Source organism: Quercus suber, unplaced genomic scaffold, assembly GCF_002906115.3.
Source record: "Quercus suber isolate HL8 unplaced genomic scaffold, Cork oak 2.0 scaffold_7, whole genome shotgun sequence".
NCBI lineage: Eukaryota > Viridiplantae > Streptophyta > Magnoliopsida > Fagales > Fagaceae > Quercus > Quercus suber.
In genome coordinates this window covers 2209090-2232724 of record NW_027069473.1, presented here as the reverse complement: position 1 = coordinate 2232724, position 23635 = coordinate 2209090, and the positions used below count along the sequence as shown (strand labels likewise).

Here is a 23635-nt window from a genome sequence, read left to right as displayed (position 1 = left end):
GCCTGCTGCAAATAGGCTATTACTGGCCCACCATGAAAAGGGACACGGCAGAGTTTGTGAAAAAATGCCACAGTTGCCAAATACAAGCCAATTTGATTCACACTCATCCCCAGAACTTGCATAGCATGGTCACACCATGGCCGTTCCATACTTGGGGGCTTGATTTAGTTGGACCAGTGAATCCGCTGTCGCGAGGATACATATGGATACTAGTAGCCACGGAATACTTTACTAAGTGGGCAGAGGCAGTGCCGCTTCGTAAAACCACAGGAGGGGCAGTGGCAAACTTTATCAAGGAAAACATAATTGTAAGATTTGGAGTTCCTCACAGGATCATCAGCGACAACGGCACACCATTTGTCAATAATGAGGTGAGGAGAATGCTAGAGTTTTATCAAATCAAACATCACCGGTCATCACCATATTACCCTCAAGGAAATGGGCAAGCGAAGGCGACGAACAAAACTCTCATAAAAATCATCAGTAAAATGAGCCAAGAATATACGGGAGGATGGGCAACGCACCTGCCAGACGCTCTTTGGGCTTACAGGAGCTCACCTAAGTCAGCCACAGGTTTTTCACCTTTTTCCTTGGTCTACGGAACTGAAGTGGTGAGCCCAGCAGAAAAGATGACCCCATCCCTGAGAGTCATCCAGATGCAAGAAAAGGAGAATGATGAAGAGGTCTTTGCAGCAGAAAGGTGCGAAGACTTGGAAGGACTTGATGAAAGAAGAGAAAAGGCTCAAGAGCACAGCCGTAGATACAGGCAAAAAATGACTGAGGCTTACGGCAGGATGACTAAAGAAAGAATATTTGCGGAAGGACAACTGGTCCTAAGAGTGGCAGACTACGTTAGGAGAGGCCTGGCAGGACCATCGAAGTTTGCACCAAAGTGGGAAGGACCCTTTGTGATAAGAGAAGCGCATCCGAGTGGATACTACCGCTTGACTCAGACGGACGGAAAGGACTTAATGGATCCCATCAATGGGAAATGGTTGAAACGCTACTACGCCTAAGGAGAAAAGCAATGTGATTATCCCTTACCCTTTTTTGTTTTGTCAAAAAGCTGTCATGTTTTTTTCTTTTGCTCTGTTCTTTATCTTTCAAAGATGACTATGTCACAAAATCGAAATTTGTAACTTGCTTTCTTGCAATGAAAAGCACGAAGTATTTGTTATCATATATCATAGCAAAAAAGTAGCAAAAGTGTAGCATCATAAAGTTAAATTACAAAAACCTAAACTGTGGCAAACAAGCCCAAATAGGTGCTATAGGAAGCATAATGTACTGGACAGAGTAATAAGGCAAAAAAAAAAAACAACAACAAAAAGGGAAGAAACTGCATCATCATCAATAAAGTCCGAAAATAAGTGACTGATCCCCAAAACGACCAAGTCCTCCTACACCGGAAAGAAGACGCTCTCGGAGGCCCTCCAAATCTGCCACTTCCTTTCTCAAAACCGCAAGGCGAGAGTCAATAGCATCAACGATAGGCTGGACTCTCCTCGCGAAAACTGCTCGAGCAATCTCTCGAAGGTGATCCAAGACGAACTCCACTGCAAAGCCAACACTGATAAGCTCCTGTACTGCAGCCCTCCATTGAAGGATCCTCTCGGTGGAGACAGTATCCACAAAGTTGTGCTCGATGTCGTTCAGCACGCTCTCTAACATTCTCAAGAAATGCTCTCTAACTGATCGGCCAAGTCAGAATCCCTGCATGAAGTCCCCACGACTGTCGTAAATCATCACCAAATGAGAAGCGCAGTCCGCAGGAACTCTGAAGCCATGAAAATCTATGTAAGGGGGTTCGGAGCCCTAGAAGGAAGCAGGATCAAGGTCGTTGACCTCGGATTGATCAAAACGCTCAAGGAAGGCCGTAGCCTCGCTCGCAGAATCTGGAAGGGTGGCTGAGCTACTGCCCATCTCAAAATGAGAAAGCACCGTAGGAGGTGGACCTGTCAAAAACGCAAAGATTGAAGTAAGGAACCTTGGTGAGAATAAAAGGAAGAAAAGCCCACGGGGAAGAAGTAAAAGAAATGAGATAAAACTTACCAGAGCCAACAGTAACAGGGGCTGTGGGGAAGGCGGAGGCAGGAACAGAAGGGACTGCAGAAACGGACGCCGTAAATATAGCAGAAACTGGCACGGGAGATGTGGTAGGAATAGGTGTTGTGGGCATGGCAGGAAAAACTGCCGCAGACACCCCCACGTCTACTGAAATGCCTAACTCCCCAAAAGTCTTTGCAGACAGAGAAATAGGTAGGCGAATAAAAAGAAAAAAAAAATATAAAACTTAACTGAGAAAGAAGAAAAGGTTAAGGAAGAAAGCACATACCCGTTGCCTCGGGTGGAACACTATCCTCTTCCTTAGATTCAGAAATCCTCCTCCCCAGGCCAGGCTCATCCTTAGGATCCTCAAGGATCTCCTCAGACTCCTCGGAGGACAATTCAGCACGAGACCCACGTGTGGCAGAAACGGGAATAGAAGAGGGAGTAACTACCAAGGAAGGAACGCCTTGCACTGCCTGAGAGAGAACAGCAAATGGGTCACCAGTAGAAATAATGAGAGGTGTAGCAGGAGTAACCTCGGCCTCAGCAGGAGGGGTAGTTCCCCTTTGAACAGAAGGTATCATGGCAAGAGAGGGGTGGCCTCACTAAACTCCCCAATATGAGTACCCTCATCCATGGGTACCGGTCCAGTAGGAGAGGTAGCGGCTGCAGAAGGAGCAAGTGATGCAAATTCGACCCCACCAAAAGTGCCCTCCGAAAGAATGCCCATAGGGGCAGAAAATTCCTCGGCCGTAGGGCGATATATGGAAAGAGGCTCAGGCTCATCCTAAAGGACAAAACAAAGAAAGGGTGTAAAGACCGAATTAATTCTTTAGGCGAATGAAGTAACCAAAAACAAAAAAAAAATGTAGCCGACTGGACACATGAAGGAGCAAGAAGAAATGTACCTCTAATTCAGGTCCCTCAAGCATAATAGGACGGGCAGCTGACGCATCCTCCTTCTGCTTAGACTGCAAAAGCAAAGGGATAAGAAAAGGAGTTAAGGGAAAAGTCAACCAGAATTCAGAAAAAGTCAAAAAAAAAGGAAGGAAGAAGTATATATATATATATATATGTGTGTGTGTGTGTGTGTGTGTACTTGGAAGACAAAGCAAGAAAAGGTTTTTAAAAAACTTACCCTTCGCTGAGCAGCAGATACAGGATGGAGAGTTGTCTTCCTTTTACTGCCTCGTGTTCTGCTAGCAGGAGTAGCACTTGTAGGAGGCTGAAGAGTGGCAGACTTGGACTTACTGACAGATTTAAGCTTGGCAGGAGCTTTCTTGGCCGACGCAGGAATGTTTACTACTCTAACTTTCTTTTCCCAACCTAAAGGGTAAACACCCGCATGCCAATACCACCCACTCTGCTCCTCGTCCCACTCGAAGATGGCAGATCGGCTCTGTTTTCTGGCATAGGCCAACACGGACTTAGAAGGAAGGAGTAACCGAGGATTGGGAGAGATAACCATACTAAGCCCCTCAGGAGGTATAAGGGAGAAATTGCGACTACCAGTCAACGCTGCATCAAACGAGTTCATGACAAGCTGCCAATAGAAGTGCATAGCAGCAGTACAAAAGCCTTCCCTCGAAGAACCAGCAACTGTGACCGCACTAAAATGCCCTCTCCAAAAGTCAAAAGCAGTGTGCCGCAGGAAGGGCCTAACCGAAGTAGGAGACTCTGCGAGGAAGGAGAGGTCATCAGAGATATCCTGATCTAGGCCAAACTGTCTCCTCACTCAGTTGGCAGGGTAATGAACAAACCTGACACCCTCTTCTGCCAGATAGGGCAGCCATCCAGGATTAGTGACAGCTAAATATGTGATACCCGTCTCATCAAAGCCAGCCAGCGGGGTAGTAGTACCAACGGTGTCAACAAACAGACCCATTACCGAATCAGCACAAGTATAACCAGGATGCAACTGTCCAGACGCTTTCCAGGAAAAACCAACACCCTCATCAAAGGACTCAACGACAGAATAATCGATGGGCTTCAAACCAGACCAACGAAAAGCCAAAGGAAAATCATGCTCAAACCTGCCACAAAAATCAGTAATGGCCCGCGGATAAGATTGGTACTTCTCTTTGGCAAACTTGACAGGCCTACACTTCGCCAAGTATTGAGCGCAACGCTCAAACAACAACTGCTGCAGAATGGTGCTGTGTACAGAAGAAGCAACTATGTGGCAGGAACCAGCCTGACTCTCATCACTCCGCAGGATGTCCAGTTGCACATACAAATGCCCCAAAAACATGGGGGCTAGCGGTAGGCTCACCCCAGCAGATATTTTAATGGCCAAACGAAAATACAACGGCTTTATGGCATAATGGGGATGGGACCCAAAGACAAACTTAGAAAGCCAAAAAGCAATAAAGGCAGCACGACGAGCAACAGCAGAAAACTTGGAAATGGAACTAACCCAATAAGACAGTTTAGCATTTCCGGCCATCCTCTTCCTCAACTCCGCTTCAATATCTTCTTCTTCTGGGGAAAGCTCAATAACGGTAGGATCAGCATCCCCGAGAATAGGCAAAAGAAACTGATTGGCCACGTCCTCGAGAGTAACCGTGACTTCGCCGCAAGAAAAGAAGAATGTGTGAGTGGTGGTACACCATCGGCGAACTAAATGGCGAAGATTGTAGAGGTCTCGGAAGTTGGAAAGGCTTCGGGAAAGAACGACGGCCTTTAGAACACCGGCCCGTTGAAGCAAACCCATGAAATGTGTATCTGATAACTCATTGTCAACCCACTCTTTCCAACCCAAGGCAGTGCCAGACCCAAACTCAAAGTGAATAGGCACGGGAAGGGCGACGCCTTGACGAATGATCAAATCGGAGATGGAGGAAGACGTCAGAGCCCAAGAAACATTAGGGTTTTGCCGGCAAAGAGCGAGCCACACACGGCCCGGCGGTGGCGACACATAATCTCCAGGAGCCTTAGGAAAGTGAGGACTAGGACTGTACCAAGGATCAATCAGTGGGGCGCACTCACTGTCTGGGTCGCGCCGCGTTTCCTCCTCCTCGGAATGGTCCGAATCGGAGTGCGCGTCTCCTTCTTCTACTTCTTGTTCCACCGGAGGATCCACGGCGACGCTTTTCCCTTTACGACGGGAAGAAGCTTAGATTTTTACCGGTACCATGGCGTGAGGATTCGAACGGAGCAAGAGAGGGATGTGTGTTCGAGAAGAAAATGATGATGAGGAAAGGAAGATGTTTTGAGATAAAAGGAGTTTGTGTCTGCGTTGGGAAGGGATTTTTCTTTTAAATACCTGAGTTATCAAGGTCGGTGTGAAGGGAGGCGACGGGTCAGCCATTGAGAAAAGGATGAAATTAATGAGGCAGCAGTTATGTTTTAAAGCAACTACCATTTTGGGAAAATCGAAGAGTTGTCACTGTTCACGACAAGAAAAGAAAAAAGAATATATATATATATATATATGCAGGAAGGAGCTCGTGGTTTCAAAAAGCCCGCGAAGGGAAAGAAGAAGTTAAGAAAATTAAAAAGACAAAAAAGTCCTTCATTCACATATGCACCGCAAAGACGCTCCATATGTTCAGGGGGCTAAATGTTGAGGGTCATCTTTGTAAAGCCAGCCCAACCTAGCAAAGCAGGCAATGAGAGTGGCAGGAATAGAATAAAGACTGTTAGGCCCAAGCAGCAGGAAGAATAGAACACAGACCCATAACATGAATAAATGGGTCTTGAGGAAGCAAATGGGCCCAAAGGGCCCGGAAAGAGAAAAATGACACCCATGGGCAGAGTATGGCATGAAAAAGTGAGAATGGGCCGTGGCAGGCCTAAAGGCAATGTAAACAAAGAAAGTAGGGGTTGATGGCAAGCCCATGAATCCCAAAGATGAGTATGAGGAGATTGGGCCAGGGAAGCCCAATCAAGTTAGTAAAAGCCCATAGGGAAGCAAAGTCAGTAAATGGGCCGGGGAAGCCCAAGGAAAGTAAAAGGGCCATAGGCCCAAAGAGGAAAAAAGAAAGGGACCATGGAGCCCATGAGTAAGAACACCAATAGGCTCTCTTAAGTCACTGGGGGAAAGAATGGAACGGCAGGCTTAAAAGAGGCCTAGCAGGAACATATCGTCGTGGTAGGAAATACCAAGTAATGAAACAAGACATAGACATAAATCGAGAAATAGGCCAAGAGAAATGTGGAACCCAGTGTTAAGAAAAGCCCAATCCCAAAGGGAAGCAGTGAAAGTACAGAACGGCCCACATGAAAGAACAAAGAAGCATGGCAGACGAATGCAAACAAAGCTCCAGAGCGCAACAAGCACACGGGCTGCAGGCGGGCTTTTGAATGTACATAATAGGAAAGCATACGCAAGGCCCAGGTGCCACCAGCCTGTACCCAGGCAATATGGGTCATGGTGGGGCCATGGGTCAGTAGAAAGAGGTAAAGGGGGGTGCGGTTTGGTGGTGGGGAGGGGGGGAAAGATTTATTTTACGTTCCCTGTCCAAACCCTTTTGGGAGGTACGTCCTGCTGGGATGACAGACCGCCCAAAAGAGGTAAGATTGGGGAGGGAACTTTGGGTGCATGCCATAGGAAGAGAGAGAGAGAGCATTTAAGCCACGGCAGAAGACAGTGCCACGGCGAACAAAAACAAAACCAAACTGATTTTTGTCTGGCAAGGGCAAGCAGTGTACAGACGGTGGTCGGCAAGCATGCCCAGACCAGACAAAGGCCGTTAAGGGGTGAAATTGTAAAAAACCATCACGGCAGGCCCTATAAAAGGACCCTTGTCGTGCCCTGTAAAGGGGACCGAAAAACAAAGGAAGGGAAAAAACATAGAAAGAAAGAACTAAAAAGGAAAGAAAAGAGAAAGAAAAAAGAAGGAAGGATAAGAAAACAAATAGTGAGGATAATAGGCATGCACCAATAGATCTTTTCTTTCCTCTCCCCCTCAAAATCCCACTCTCTATGGGAACAGTAAAGCAGTAAGAATTTTCCATAGGCATCTATCACTCAGGTCCGATTTCCTCAAAGTCACTAATCCCCACGGTAGGATATTCTCCTGGGAGGTTAGTTTCATTGAGAAGAAGCGTTCTTCCTCTTTGATCTTTTTGCCATTACAGACCCGTTTTTTTTGCTTGATGTTTATTTTTGATTAACTTCCATCATCGTTCAATCAATTGTTCTTTCTTATAAAAGCCATTGTTAGTATTGCCATTATCATTACTGTAATATTCAGTTGTTTATTATTAACGAAAGCTACTGCACTCTGTTTTTTTTTTCCTTTCATTGTCATTATATCTGCCTGCCATAATCTTGTTGTAATAGCTCCGCTTGCCGTAAGGGTGTTCCTGGCAGACAAGGCAAAGTTTGTGCACAAACCGGCCTAAAGTGAGTTACAGTTGGGCCGGTCTCAACTTCCCTACTCAGAAAAAACATTTGGGCCCATCACCACAGGAGGCAACCCAGTCCAAACACAAAAAAGGCCCCTACAAACTCTTTGTAATGTTACACCACTCCATCAACAATGTTAGGATTACATTGCCTTGTTATACTCATGCTTGCAGAATATCAAGATGATCGGAGATTAATTACCATCTCATCATAAAAAATATTAAATTTCAAATATTTTTAACTTTAAAATAACGATTAGATAGTAAATAAAGTCCAATTAATAGGAAATTCAGTGTACATATTAAGAACAAAGAAAATATGTGATTTAACAGTGGAATTCTTCAATCTAATAAAAATTTATGAAAGGGTGTAACATCGCAAATAATTACCAAGTCTAACTTTATCCTAATCTTATACTTGAGAAAAGTCTAGAACTTCCATTCAATGCCTAGAGAGTAATCAATACAAAATCTAAGCAACATAGTGAATTAAAAGCTAGAACCAATCAAGATTAGGCTTTTTTCTTAGTCCAATCAAAACATAAGAAATCCTCAGTTTTCATCTCTTCTCCCTTCCATTTTTCTAGCATACAAACAGTGCAGAAGTAGTAGATTCATACACCATATACAAATCGGCCTTGCATATAGCCCATTACATTCTGTTCAAAGGCCGTAAGGCTTAAGGTGAAAACTAAATTAAGATCTAACATTTATTTTTTAAAATGAAACTATAATATAACATTTTTTAAATTACATATATAATACAAAAATAATTAGTTAAACTGTTAATTTATAATAATAGTTTTTATTTAAAAAAAAAGGTAGTTCTATTTGGGTTGGAAGAATGGGTAAAATTGTTATTTCCAATTGGAGGGAGGAGTTCCACACCCGTAACTGACATGACAAATATGGTGTGGTGTGTAGTCCAAGTATACTTTAGTTTTTTATTAAAAAAAGGTAATGCAATCTAGTAATTTTATTGTTGGATACTCTGTCAAGTGAATAGTAAATTTGCGTTTCTAGACTTTAGGTCTCTGTGATATTTGACTGCTTTTGGTTCAGATTTAGAATACTTTTGATTTCTTGGCTTTGTTTATTACAAAAACAGACACAAATGAACCGTATAGAAATCTAAGTCAAAGTAATTTTTTTTTCTTTTCTAAGTTATAAATTTTTAATATGTTATAACCATAAAAGATCTTAAGTTTATTATTTGTTTTATGAGTGCATGTCATAAGTTGAAATTTCCTTAAAAAAAAAAAAAAATTTGTTTGCTTTTATCGTCAGATTAGGTTCATTAATTTTTACGGGATAGGCTATAGTTGTTGACCTTTGGATATTTTTATGTCCTAGCAACTAGTGGAGCCAAAAGCCCAAAACGGAGCCCAAGGTCAATCAATTAGCTCAATTTTAATATTACACGTGTCGCACCCAAATTCACCCGCCCAAGCTAAGTCCCAAAACTCAATACCGGATTTTGGCGCGAAAATCAGAAACGCATCCCAATTCATTATCCCCAAATTAGGGTTTAATCCGGAGCCACTGCTTCTTCGTCTCACGCTCTTCCTCAACAATGTCCAATTCCTCCAATCAGCTCGAGGAAATCAAAACCCTAATTTCCTCTGGCTCAAAGTGCCTCGCTTACTCAACCCTTTTACACTTCCAAGAACAGTCCAGTGACGACCCTACTTCAATTCAAGCCCTAGCTGGAATTCCTCAGACTCTTCTATCTTTAATCGTCGCCGATATCTCAGACGACGATGAAGAAATGTAAGTTTCAATCATAATGCCGAACACATATTTTATCAAAATGATATGTTTGGATGCTGGGAAATGTGTAGGAAAAGAAAAGGAAATGAAATTTGGAATACAATTATGAATTGAAATAGATGATTTTTTTTTTTTTGGGTTTCCTCTTTCCATCTAAGTAGCTTTTAAATGGAGGGTGATTGAATATATGTATAAATATTGGTTTTGAATTGATGACAGTGTTGCACTGGCTTTGAAGTGTTTGGGTTTCATGATTTATCATCCGTCCCTTGTTGCCGTAATTGCAGGTATGTTGTGCTAGTGGTACACCATTGTTTAGTATAACATTTTAGTAATGGGGTGTTGGTAAATTATTGCCTTTCAAAATTTAGATATAAAAAAAAGAAGAAAAAGGTAAATTGCAAATTACACCCTTAAACTTTGGGGGTGTTTGGATTTTACAATTTGAAGTTTCAGGATTTGGATTTTACTTCTTGAAGTTTGGGGGTGTTTGAATTTCACACCCTGACATGTTAGAATTTGGATTTTACCTGGGTGTTTGGATTTTACTTCTTAAAGTTTAGGAGTGTTTGGACATTACATTCTAAAGTTTCAAAATTTGGGGTGTAAAATCCAAACACTCTTAAACTTTAGGAGTTAAAATCCAAATTTTGAAACTTCAGGGTAAAATCCAAAATTCTCCAAACTTCATAATGTAAAATCCTAACACCTCCAAACTTTAGTAGTGTAATTTGCGATTTACCCTATCAAAACAGTGGCTTAAACCACGGTCCTAGTTGACCGGTATTGTTTAGTTGTCTTTTAATTGGAAATGAGTACTTAATCAGCATTTTCTCTATGTTGGTTTTGTAGTGGATGATGCCAATTTGATTATGGAGTCTTTAGTTAGGCTCATTACGACAACAAAAAATGAAGGTAAATGTCACATTGTCGACTAATGATAATTTTCAAGGGTTGCTGTGCTCTTTTTATTTATTTATTTGTGGATTTGACTTGTTTTCCTCTTAATTGCAGTCAGTTTGTAACTTAGGAGTGTGGTGCATATCCATCCAACAGTTTAATGCACCATTTCTAGATTCCCACTACAACTCTCTGTTGCAGGCGGTTGTTCATGCACTTGACAACCCAGTTGGTTCTTTATCAACAACTTTTGAGGCTATTCAGGTTAAGTAATTCTTGCAAGCTTTCTATTTTATGCTCCTCAACCACTTCTAGTGATACTTCTTAAGTGGAAGTCTATGCATATAAACTTACCAAGTCAGTCACTAATAGATTTCAGTATCCTTTTTTTCTGTAAAGTGTTTAATGTACATAACTTGTCCTGGAGAAAGAAAGAGAGAGAATAGTGAAGTGGTTTTATTTGCTTAATTGTGGAATTTTTTTTTCAAACTTGGACGGAACATTATGTTACACAAGCAAATTGTGTCAAACTTTTGTCCTAAACTAATGATTCCAGTGTTAAATTTTACATTGCTGCGTAATCAAGTTGATTATTTATATTTTATATATCACTGCTGAACTTAGCATCTTATGTTAAACAAGAATCAATCAATGAGTATGGTCAACTTGTCTCTCCTGCTAACCCTTCTTGCTATTATAATAGGCCTTCATAAAGTTAGCATCTAATTTAAGCGAGAGGATGAGAGACTCATCACATTTATGGGCTCCTCCAATATATAGAAGACTTCTCAGCTTTGACAAGAAGTAGAGGGATATGTCAGAAAGGTGTCTATCGAAGATTAAGCCTATAATATTTACCTCCTCCACTAGTTCTCTCCAAGGTACAAATTTGCTTATGTTCTTTATATTTTGCAAGTGCATCTATCAAGGTCCATTCATAGTTGAGATATACATTTTAAACATGGAAAGCTTAAACATGCTAATATGATATAGCTAGCTAAATCTGTTTCCACCATCTTTTTTTCCACTAAATTTTTGTTAAAGGATTTGAGAATTTAGATGGATTTAATGTGTTTGCATGTGAAGTATTTCAAACAAAACATCTTAATAGCTGTTGCTAACACTGCAGAATCTGAAAAATCATTACTAATTTTTGCCCATTTTATATCTTATTGGTGCTTTTCAGAATCTGAGGTGTAACTTTTTGTTTTAGGAAAATTTGTGAGCCTAAACAGCTAGCAGTTTCTTTCTTGTGACTGTGAATCTGGTTTCAAAAGTGAAACATCACGGGAAATTTCCTTTTGTAATACAAACTAGAGTGGTGGCTACATTTACAATGTAAAATAGATGATTTTGATGTTTGAAGAGATGAAGTAGAAAATTTTTATTTTGGTGGGTGAAGCCAAACTGCTGTGAAGGTTTAGCACAAAGTGCCAGTAAAATTCAAAATACATCCTTAAAAATAGTTCAAACCAATAGTAAGAGGTCGTGTCACAGGCTGTTTGGATCTATTAATTTATTTGACTGTTATCTAAATCAGCTTCAATAGTTAATATGAATAAATATTTATCATAAAATTCCCAATTGTGTGTCCAGAAGCTAAAAATCAAGACTAGTCAACTCTACCAGTGGTTCATTCAATATCCCTGTAGCCACCATTTCTACCATTTCTTCTTTATTTACCATGAATATGTATCTGGTTTCAAAAGTGAAACATCATAGGAAATTTCCTTTTCAAATACAAACTGTAGTGGTAACTACATTTACAATGTAGGATATATAATTTTGACATTTTGAGAGATTGAAATAGCACTCTTTTTGACGCAGGACAACCAGAATGAAACTGTAATAACAGAAAAATAAAAGATATGACCTAGGAGTCAGCACCTAGGCCTAGATTGGAGTCAGCACCAAGCGGGGAAACCATTAGGAGTTAGCACTTAGGGTAGACTTGGAGTCAGCACCAGACCAAAGAAAAACCAAACAGCCATTTTTTCATTCATCAAAATATCAACTAACTCGTCAAAGGGTACAATAGGTTGCTTATAAAGGATTGCTAAACCCTAGTTCTAATTGGCTAGGAAACCCTATTTGCCTTATTACAAAAATAACTTTGCTTCTAAATTAAAATACTAATAGCCCAATAAACTAATAGAACCTAAAACATAAAAATACAATTGACTTGCAAACATAAATAATAATAAATAATAATCTTCTTGCATCTCTCGCATCACTTTTCTTTTCCCTTTGTGTGTGTGTGTGTGTGTGTGTGTGTGGATGGTGAAGACAACATGTTGTAAAGGTTTAGGCCAAACAAAATTCCATTTATTGTCAAAATAAATCTTAAAAAAATATTTAAACTTACCCAAAAACAAAAACCTTCAAACCATCAATAAGAGGTTGGGTCACAGTCATTTAAATCCAGCTTCCATAATTCATATGAATAAGTGTTTTTCATAAAATTCACAATGGGTGTCTAGAAGCTCAAAATCAAGACCAGTCACTGTACTGGTGGTTCATTCCATATCCCTGCATCATGGAGTAGAAAATTTTCAATTTGAAATTCCAAAACTTCTCGACTTCTATCATGAATGAGTGCCTCATTGGATTTGTAAAGTATTATAGGTAGTTAACCTTAACAGTTTTATATTGCAATTTAGTCAATGATAAAGACTAGAACACAAAAGTTTCAAATACCAATGATCCTCTCTCTCTCTCTCTCTCTCATGTGCATTAATGTGTGCCTATCTCCCATTATCAGGCCTGAATGTCTAAGGTAGAACCATGAGAAAGGTTCCTTCTGTCTAACTTTGATTCTGGTATCAAGGTTAAGGCTCGCCTAAAATCATTCCAATATTGTATCTATCTTGTTGTGTATTCTAAGATCCCTAAATGTACTTTATTCTATCTTGAAACAGGTTCTTGTCAAAGATATGAAGCAAATTTTGCTCACTAAGATGAAGGAGCTTCTAAACCAGGGTATGAAGGTCCAAGCCATTCATGCATGGGGATGGTTTATTCGCTTACTAGGATCTTAGGCTATGAAGAACAGGCAATTAACAAATGAAATGCTGAAAATTCCTGAAAATACATTTTCAGATCTCAACCCACAAGTTCAGATTGCTTCACAGGTATTTTTAATACAGTTGGACTTTTTGGAAACCTGGTCACTATCACCAATCACCGATAATGTTATCCAAGAAAATAATTCTTTATTTGTTGAATTTATTACCAATAAAATAGCAACTCAAAAATAGAAGGTACCTTCATCCATTTCCTTAGTTCAATGATAGCATAGAAGTGGTCATCTTTTGAAGGATACAAATTTATTATGGGGCATACAGAATTTGCCGTAATCCAAATCAAGAGACTAAATGGTCCTAGCTTAAGTCAGAAAAGGGTGTCTAGTTATCAACTTCTTGAGTTGTTGTGGTCCTTGCATGTAAGCTCATAGGACTGGGTCTACCCAAGTTTTCATGGCAATCTATGCAAATAGAAAAGGCTAAATCACTGCCTAGTTACCTGTTCAATTATCTCCAATGGTAATTTCTGCATTTAAATATACCAGTACTCCATTACAACACTTAGAATGTCATTCTTCGATCAATTATGGTTTAAAATATTTCAGAAGTCCTACATTATAATGCTTTAAATGTCGTTCTTTTGTATGATTTTTTACCATAATTTGCAGTTTGCTTGGGAAGGTCTTATTGATGCTCTAATTCATCCTCCAATAGTAGCTTGTGAGACAAATGCATCCAAGGAGGAGAAGGGTGTACAACATTTGCAAAAATCTAGAGAGACCAGTGATAAAATCCAGGCAAATGGGTTTTTAAAAAGCATAAGGCTTGTAATGACTCCTCTGACCGGAATCACATCAAGTAAATGTGATATATCTGTCCACTCATCATGCTTGAACACATGGTGTTATCTGCTGCATAAACTTGATACTTCTGTCAATGATCCATCAGTGATAAAGCTAGTGTTGGAGCCTATCTTTGAAGCAATTTTTCGCATTGGTCCTGAAAGTAGAAGTGTGAGTTCATGGAATCTGTGCCTAGATCTGCTTGATGATTTTATTTTAGCAAAATGTAAAGATGTGGAATATGTTACAAGTAAGTCTGCAAGCCATCATTTATCAGCTACCAAATTCTTATGGAAGCAATACTCTGTTAAATGGTTGCCATGGGATATTTGTCAGTTGGACTTCCATTTAAACATAATTTTTATTCTCATCAGTCAAGCATCAATTGCAACTGTCAACCATGAATACAAAAGTTTCACATGTGATGCTGCTTTAAGGTTATTTTTATCTGTTCTGAAAGGAGTTCGATTGGAGTTGGAAAAGCCATCAACCAATTATAATGATATTATGTTGTGTTTGGGCACAGTATTAAGGTTCATAAAGAAGATATGTGAAGATGTAAGTTCAGAAGGCAGTGATAGTAGTGATTTGCATCATACTTGTCTCTGGTTTATAGACGCTGTCACTAAGGAGTTACAACCTGCTACATTGGAATCCCCTCTGTACAAGGTTTCATTGGACCTCAAGTACATTGACAAGCTTCAATCAGTTAATAACATTAGACATGCAAAATTTATGGATATCTGCTCTATTGTTCACATGAATATGGTTTCACCAGTGGTTTATTTACTTGTAGGCTACCTCTGTGTGGTCTTTCAGTCAACTATGAAGACATCCAAAACAGAGTTAATTTTACAGGGAATCCACAAGTATTTCAAATTTTTATTCTCTTCATACTATCCCCTGGAAACTTTCCTTGCTATGATCAGTTTACTGTATAATTATGTCGGTCCCCACTGCTTAAATATATGGATAGCAATAGCCAAAGGATAGACAGACTGCATAGATGATATCAAGGAACTTTCATTATTGAGAATGGAGTCCAACAGCACTGGTTTTCTTGCCATATGCTCTCTCTTATTGTATCCATTTTCAGTATGCTCTTGCCCCCAGAAAAATTCTGCCTCACTGGTTAGTGGATTCTCACAACAGCCTCACGTTTCACCACAGAGGAAGCTTGACTTTGAATATGTTTTTGAAGTGTGGAAGACACTATAGTTCTCTTAAAACTTCACAGAATGTGTACTGTTCTGCTACAAACAGTTTCCTTGAGGATTTGTATTCAATGTTAAATGGGTGCCTTGACAAACATGCCAGAATGCTTGATGGTGCCAATGATCTTGATTTAAGTTATAAGGATCTGGATCTGGATCTCCTTTCTTTATATGGCAATGTAGTAATATGTTTCTTGGAAGAGAACTGTACTTCAGAAGTAGGTTCAGACAAAAGTAGACTCAAACATATTGGTGACTGTAAAATATCCAGTAACATGGATGTTAGCTTGAGATTTGCTTCCAGGTAGGTGCAAACATTGCTTCTTAGAGTTGGGTTAAGGCATGATAGGGTGTTAAGGCATTCTTTCATTGCAGGTTGGCTGGCTGCCAACTCTGGACTTGGGTTCTTCCGGGATCCCATCATTTCATATAATCTCATTGTGATTTGTTTATAGATGGAGTTTTGGAAACTCTACAAATGAAATTCAATTCAGTTTTATAATATCAAGTAAATTATCTAATTTAAAATTGAATCTTCGCTATCCAAATAATAGGAATGAGTTTTGATTTTTTTAAAGTTGTTTGGCTTATTCCTTTAGTTCCATATTCCATATTATCTCATTGTGATTTGTACATAGATGGAGTTTTGGAACTTTCTACAAATGAAATTCAATTCAGTTTTATAGTATCACGTAAATGATTTAATCTGAAACAGAACCCTCACTATCCAAGTGTTTTGTCTCTTCCATCTGCCATTGCTCATGTTTCCACGTGTCTTCATACAGATATTTGAAGGTGTTATGTACAAAGTTAGCAACAGAACCCCCAACTGGTCTTCTTGTGACATCAAGGCAACTTTATAGCTGGCTTCTTGCCCTTTGTGCTTGAGTCATTACATATGTGATCTCCTTATGCCTGTATGACTTTGCCATGAAATCCCAGGTTATTTTCTGCATTGGCATGGGTTATCAGTTGTCTTCACATGAAGCAAGATATCCTCTTGTTCATTGAGGTAGTGCACCAGCCAGGTTTTTGCATCGAACTTTATAATTAGATCATGCTTTCAGTTAAAACTGAAGCAATTTTATATACTGTTACTAGAGTGAAACTCATGATCTCTAATAATTCATTGAAGTTACATATGAACGGTGGCTAAAGTAAGCATGTACCATGCTCTTTTATTTATTTTTTGCCTTAATTTGAACCATATGTTGAGGGTGTATGCTTTTAAAATCTTACTCCTGCTTTTAACTTTCTCTCTCTCAATTTTCCTTCTCTTTTTGGGAAGGGGGGGTCTGTATAGAAAACATGCTTGCATAAAAGAAAGTGGAGTGAACATTTGGAGTCATCTTCCTTGAAAGTTTCTTTAGAACATTTCCAATGGAGTTCGTGATCAGGATCTTGAAGTTTCCTTCTTTTGTTTCATATTTTCACACTCGGATTCTATTTCTTGAAAACTGCAATCCTGTTTGACTAGCATATGATCTTTTCATGTACTTGCAGATAATATCTTGTCCACTGCTCCAATGGGTGTCGCATATAGAGATATGGGATGAAAGCACCAAACATCAACTTCAACTCTTGTGGACTGAAATCCTTAATTGTTTGCGAAGTAGTTAGCCACCTATAATCTTTGATTCTGTACTCCTCAAATTGCAGGCACCCCTTCTAGAAAAAACTCTTGAACACCCAAATCCATCCATTTCAGAGCCTACCATCACCTTCTGGAATTCCACTTTGTTAAGAATAGAGTATTTGGGTAGTTGAATTCGAGGTCAACTGGGCCTCCAAAGCATAGACAGAAAATAGAGATTAGAGATAGGGAAGAAGATAGAGAAAAGGGAAGTATTCAATTCACAAAATGGTTCAATGCCCTACTTACAATCTGTTATCCAATTATATACTTGTAGCCCCTCCAACCATAACTGTGTAACTACCTTCTAACTACCATGACAACTCAACAATCTAACTAACTCTTACATCAGCTAACACACTCACACAACCTCCTTACACGTGTTACTAATTATAACAGATATGCATAACAACACTGGAAGCCCTCCCATGATCAGCTGTGCACGCATGCTGCATCAGCAACTCCTGCCCTTCCCATCAGCAAGTTAGGCACCCTCTGTAGCACCCTCTCATGCAGCCCCTTATGCATTGGCCATCAGCACCACATGCATTAGCCCTCAACATCACATACACTCGTGCCAACCTTACCTACAATTGGATTCCTAACAATACCCCCTCCTTTAAAACACCTTGCCCACAAGGTGTAGGAACTTGGTTTGCAATTCAAACAAATTTTCCCAGGTAGCATCAGCTGTGCTCTCATCCTGCCACTACACAAGGACTTGAGTGATGAGTCTGCTCCTTAGTTGATAGGTTCTGGTATCCAAAACAGCCACAAGCTCAAGAGCAAGGATATGTTCTGCAGACACCACTGGTAAAGCAGGTTTAGGACTGACATTGGCACCCAATTTAGCCTTAAGGTTTGAGACATGGAATACAGGATGAATCTGGGACCCTTCAGGCAAATCAAGTTTGTAAGACACCTGACCAACCTTCTGCACAATCTGGAAAGGACCATAAAAACAAGGAGCAAGCTTTCCAAATTTTCTGGGCTGCACTGAGGCTTGCTTGTAAGGTTGAAGCCTGAGATAAACCCAATCTCCTACCTCAAAGGACCTATCCACCCTCTTCTTATCAGCAAACCACTTCATTCTCTCCTGAGCTAACTTCAAATTGTTTTTCAGCAAGGAAAAGAGCTGCTGCCTATCTTGCAAATAAGAATCCACAGCTGCAACCCTTGTTACACCTGGCACATACTCCACAACCTTAGGAGAGGGATAGCCATAAAGGGTCTCAAATGGAGTAAGTTTAATGGAAGTGTGGAAGTTAGTATTGAACCAAAACTCAGCCATGGGCAACCAGTCCACCCAAGAAATAGGTCTGTCAGCAGCAAAGGCTCGCAAGTAGTGCTCTAGACTTTTATTTACCATCTCAGTCTGCCCATCGGATTGAGGATGATAAGAAGAAGACATAGCCAAGTTAGTTCCCTATAATCTTATCAATTCTGACCAGAATTTGGAAGTGAACACTGGGTCTCTATCACTCACAATTGTAGAAGGCATACCATGTAACTTGAAAACATGCTGCATGAACACTTGGGCAACCTTAGCAGCTGGGTAAGGATAGGCCAATGGAATGAAATGCACATATTTGGTAAACCTATCCACCACCACAAAGATCACTAACTTGTTTTGGGACTTAGGCAACCCTTCCACAAAATCCATGCTAATGTCTAACCAAGGTCTCTCAGGGATAGCCAATGGCTGCAGCAACCCAACAAGTAAGCAAGTTTCATTCTTCAACCTTTGGCATGTATCACATTCCCTCACAAATTTTTTTAAATCTCCCACCATACTAGTCCAGTAAAAGTCTTTCTTAAGCCTTTGAAAAGACTTTAGATAGCCAGAATGACCCCCTAGAGGGCTAGCATGTATCTGGTTTAACACCTGTGCCTTCAATCCTTGGGCTGTACTACCCACAAACAGCCTTCTTTTGTAAAACAACAAATCATTATGAAGAGTAAACCCAGCTGGAATGTCACTACCTGACTGAATGGCAAGGATTATTTTTTGAACTGCAGCATCAGATGTATAAGCCAGCTTAAGTTCCTCCAACCAAGTGGGATTGGAAAATGAAATCATACACAGGGTGCCCACCTTTGTACTCTCAAACTCTCCATCCTTCATAGCTTCTTTCCTTGAAAGTGCATCAGCTACCAGATTTTCTTTTCCATGTTTATATTCCACCAAGAATGCATAGCCAAGGAGTTTAGATATCCATTTCTGCTGGGCAGGGTTCCCAATCTTCTGTTCCAACAAGTACTTAAGGCTTTGATGGTCTGTCTTAATCACAAAGGATCTGCCGAGGAGATAGGGTCTCCATTTCTTCACTGCAACTACCAAAGCCTGCAACTCCTTCTCATATGTTGAGAGGGCAAGGCTTTTACCCTTCAAGGCTTGACTGTGATAAGCAATTGGTCTTTGATCTTGCATAAGGACAGCCCCCACACCCACACCAGATGCATCACATTCCACCACAAATGGCTTAGTAAAATCAGGTAAGGCTAGAACAGGTGGGTTTGACATTGCATCCTTAAGAAGTTGAAAGGCTTGTGAAGCTTCAGGAGTCCAATGGAATGAATCCTTCCTCAACAAAGCTGTTAGAGGTGCAGCAATCTGTCCATATCCCTTAACAAACTTCCTGTAATAGCCTGTCAGCCCCAAAAACCCCCTTAAGGCTTTCACATCCTTAGGAATTGGCCATTGCTGCATAGCAGCAGTCTTCCTTGGATCTGTCCTCACTCCCTCACCAGATATAAGATGTCCTAGATACTCCACTTCCTTACAAGCAAACACACACTTTGATTGTTTGGCATACAATTGATGTTTCACCAGAACTTCCAAGACCAGATGAAGATGATGCACATGATCACTCACATTCTTACTATATACCAGAATATCATCAAAAAATACTAACACAAATCTCCTTAAGTAAGGTTTAAAAACAGAATTCATGGGGGATTGGAAGGTGGAAGGTGCATTGGTTAAGCCAAATGGCATGACCAAGAACTCATAATGCCCTTCATGAGTCCTAAAAGTAGTTTTAGGAATATCCTCCTCCCTCATTCTAATTTGATGGTACCCGGACCTCAAATCTAGTTTAGAAAAAACAGCTGCACCAAACAACTTATCCAGCAGCTCATCTATGACAGGTATAGGGTATTTATCCTTAATGGTTTCTTGATTTAAAGCCCTATAATCTATGCACATTCTCCATGAACGATCTGCCTTCCTAACTAAGAGGACTGGTGAAGCAAAATGGCTGCTACTATTTCTAATTAAACCAACAGATAATAACTCCTTAACAATCTTCTCAATTTCATTTTTTTGATAGTAAGGGTACCTGTAAGGCCTTTGACAGATAGCTTGAGCTCCCTCCTTCAGGTTGATTTGGTGTTCATGATCCCTTAAGGGTGGCAGCCCCTCTGGTGTAGCAAAAACTGACTGAAACTTCTTCAACAGAGTAGCCACTTCTTCAGGTAGCAGGTCTGTGCTTTCTGCAGTTAACAATTGAAGCTGAAATGTAATGTGGAGAACCAACCCTTTATTAACAGATTGCTTCAAAAAAGTATTCCCATCTTGCAATTGAGAGCTTGTACTCCTTAACCCTTGTAACAGCACCTGCTTATGGTTATAACCAAAGCTCATTGTAAGCATCTTGAAGTCCCACTGAATTACTCCCAAAGTACCCAACCACTGAGTCCCTAAAACTAAATCACAACCCCCCATTGACAACACGTGCAATTGCACCACAAACTCATGTCCTTGTAACCAGACTGGTACCTCCTTACACACACCTTGAGTCTTGATCACCTCCCCATTGGCAACCTTGACCTCCAAGACTTGAGAAGAATCAACGTTCATGTGAAAATGTGAGACCAATGCAGCATCATTAAAATTGTGAGTACTTCCTGAATCAATAAGTATAACAAAAGATTTATGTTTGATCCTTCCCATGACCCTCATCGTGCCTGAAGTAGGAGTGCCACTCAATGCATACAGAGTAATCTCAATATCTTCTTGATCCTGTCCAACTTGATCTGCATAACCATTCTCCTCCAATTCACTGATATGAACCCCAGAATTGGTATTTTCTTGAGATAGTTCTACATGATCCAACAAAAACAACATGGCATTCTTGCACTTGTGACCAGGAGCCCACTTATCATCACAATTGTAACACAATCCCTTCTTCCTCCTTTCCTCCATTTGGGCAGGAGATATCCTCTTGAGAGGCAGCCTTGGTTTAGTCTCCAATAGCGAAGGAGTTTTTGGAGGAACTCCCAAAATTGAAGGCTTTCCCTGATCCCCTTGAATCTTGGAAAACTTCCTACAACTTCCATTATACTCTTCCTGAATTTTTGCCAAACCAAAAGCCTCATTCAAGGATTTAGGATTAAGCATTCTCACTGGCAGCCTTATCTCATCCCTTAATCCACGTAGAAAACAGCTTAACTTGTGAGTAGCAGATAAGCCCTTAATCCTATTGGACAACACCTCAAATTGGGCCTTATACAATGCCACTGAAGTAGTTTGTCTAAGCCTAGTAAGCGTTTTCATAGGATCATCATAAGTCGTAGCACCAAATCTAATGTGCAAAGCTTGAATCAATGACTCCCAATTTGCAAAAAGACCTGCCTCTTCACTATCTTGAAACCAGATTAGAGCCTCACCATCCATATGGAACGAAGCTAGCATCAATTTCTCAACAGCTGGTGTATTATAGTACTTGAAGTATTGGTTGGCCCTGTAAACCCAACTTGCAAGGTCTTCTCCAAAGAACCTTGGAAATTCCAATCTCACTGGGTGAGTCATAGCCATTGTTGATGAATTTGCATTCCTGTGCTCACCAAATGTTGGAGATTGAGACATTCCACCTTGATCAGAGCCACTTCTTTGCACCAGGATTGCTAATTGTTGACTCATCTCATTCATTGTACGTGTATGCACTCCTTGGACAATACGAATTTCTTGAATTTCCTTATCATGATGGTTACGCATTTCTTGAATTTCCTTATCATGATGATCACTTGAAGTTCTGAGTGAAGCTAGAGCCTCCTGAATTGCAGCAGTAGTTGAATGTGTTTCAGCCATGGCTGAGGAAAGCCTTGCTCTGATACCAAATGTTAAGAACAGAGTATTTGGGTAGTTGAATTCGAGGTCAATTGGGCCTCCAAAGCATAGACAGAAAATAGAGATTAGAGATAGGGAAGAAGACAGAGAAAAGGGAAGTATTCAATTCACAAAATGGTTTAATGCCCTCCTTACAATCTGTTATCCAATTATATACTTGTAGCCCCTCAACCATAACTGTATAACTACCTTCTAACTACCATGACAACTCAACAATCTAACTAACTCTTACATCAGCTAACACACTCACACAACCTCCTTACACGTGTTACTAATTATAACAGATATGCATAACAACACTGGAAACCCTCCCATGATCAGCTGTGCACGCATGCTGCATCAGCAACTCCTGCCCTTCCCATCAGCAAGTTAGGCACCCTCTGTAGCACCCTCTCATGCAGCCCCTTATGCATTGGCCATCAGCACCACATGCATTAGCCCTCAACATCACATACACTCGTGCCAACCTTACCTACAATTGGATTCCTAACACACTTATGGTGAGCAAATCAAGTTGGATTACCCTCAAAGCTTGCTTCATGTCTTAGACAAGCTCTCGAGAAATGGAAAAATAAACCTCCGCAAGAGAAGCTTATCATATCTTGAAAGATGTTGCTTTAGACTAGGAGTCAACACTGCTTTACAAAGATACAGGGTGACTGCAACCCATAACATGAGCTCCAAAAGAGTAGAGTTTATGGAGGATACAGTGAATCAACTTCAGCATGAGGAGAAGCTATCTCCAAGGTTAAAAAGAAAAAGTTTGGATCTAACTGAGCATCAAAAGGAAGTAAGATGAGCACAGCAAGGAAGGGAGAGGGATTGTAGTGGACATGGCCCGGGGATCCAGACTTACACTAGTGTTGATTTTTCAGAGGGGAATGAGGATTCACAAGAAAGCCAGGAAATCCAGGATCCAGAATCCATTATGGAGATGTTAAAAAGAGCTACTTAATTGTTTTTATCTACGTGCCTTGCTTTGAAAAATGGAATTCTGGATGGGGCACCCAACTTAACCAGGCATGCTAGATGGTCCTGGCCACCCAGTTATTTCTTTGGTCTTGTATGTCACCTATGTTATCAGCCTTGTTATTTTGATGATGTTGTGAGTTGTATCAATTATTTTAGAAGTCCCCAAATGGATGTATTGTATATAATATTTATATTGATCTTCTGTACAGAATGTACAACAGTATTTCATTAGCATTGTGCCATTGTATAGCGTGTATGCTATCGAGTTATAGAGCCTTTTATTCCTAGCTTTGAAACTTACTGTTTTTTAAAGGAGCAAAGCAATACCAAACGTTCAAGCTCCCACAAAAGAAGAAAAGAAAAACGTTTAAGCTGCTGGAAATCTATTTGGTTCCCAGAGCTTGCTATTGCAGAACAATCAATTGATACAGAACGAAGTAATTGGTCACTGTGGTTTCTTCTTCTTTTCACACAGTATTTTGCTCCTCACAATACTCACATTGCAGCAACACCTTTTTTCTATTCTTCACTTCACAACATGAATCAAAGCCTCACAATTTTTCCTTGATTAGTGTGCTTTACAAAAGCTTTGTTGAGAAAACTCAAACCTTGTTGTCTCTCTTCCTGGGGTACCTCCTACGTAAAAATCTCATTTTTCTCTTTTGGTTTCATGCCCAATTCTATTATTTTTCTCCTCTTTTCATATGGGAGGACCATTAGGCCAAAACCATCAAATTCTTTGCAACAGT

General features: G+C 40.2%; 1 pseudogene; it reads left to right on the top strand.

The window, feature by feature from the left end:
- Positions 1–8871: 8871 nt before the first annotated feature.
- On the top strand, positions 8872–23167 carry LOC111992593 (uncharacterized; annotated as a pseudogene).
- Positions 23168–23635: the final 468 nt, after the last annotated feature.